Source organism: Etheostoma cragini, chromosome 10, assembly GCF_013103735.1.
Source record: "Etheostoma cragini isolate CJK2018 chromosome 10, CSU_Ecrag_1.0, whole genome shotgun sequence".
NCBI lineage: Eukaryota > Metazoa > Chordata > Actinopteri > Perciformes > Percidae > Etheostoma > Etheostoma cragini.
Window position 1 is genome coordinate 5,970,134 of NC_048416.1, and position 820 is coordinate 5,970,953.

The following is an 820-nucleotide window of genomic DNA, read 5'->3' on the forward strand; positions in this document are numbered from 1 at the left end:
CCCCCCATCACCCGCAGGCGTAGGGAGGCGACCCTCTCGTCCACCGGGGTAAACTCCAACGCAGCGGCGCTCAGCCGGAGACTTGTGAGTATCCCCACACCCGCCCGGCGCCTCACACCCTGGGCAACTCCGTAGTAGGACAGAGTCCAACACCTATCCAGGAGTATGGTTCCAGAACCGAGATTGTGCGTAGAGTTAAGCCCCACCAGATCTAACTGGTAGCACTCCACCTCCCGCACAAGTTCCGGCTCCTTCCCCCACAGAGAGGTGACGTTCCACGTCCCCAGAGCCAGCGTCTGCCGCCCGGGTCTGGTCCGTCGAGGCCCCTGACCTTCGCTGCCACCCATATGACAACGCAAACGACCCCAGCGGTTCCTCCCACAGGTGGTGAGCCCATGGGATGTATAGATCAGTTCCTAATTATATGGGTGGACCTTTCAATGTGTTTATTTTTCTCCTGTTTGTTTAGTTAGGAAGGTAAGTTATTGTTATTCTTTTGGGCCCTTATGGGTTGTTAGGTTATCTATATTATTTTACTTTCCAGACAGGGTTGTTTTTGGTTGTTGTTTTAATAGTAGGCCACCCTACAGTTTAGTTAGTTACCTTTTGTTTCTTTGGTTACTTAACCTTTATGTTAATACATAAATGATTGTGTCCAATAAAAATATTGGGACCTACGTTATGTTTTGTGGCTGCTTGGGGGACGGGGAAAATGGGGCAAGTTAAACAGTTTTATGTTGCGTCCTAGGCACCTCTAGACTGGGGCGTAACATAATTGGGGGCTCGTTCCGTTTTTCTTGTTACGCTTTGTTTTTGTGTC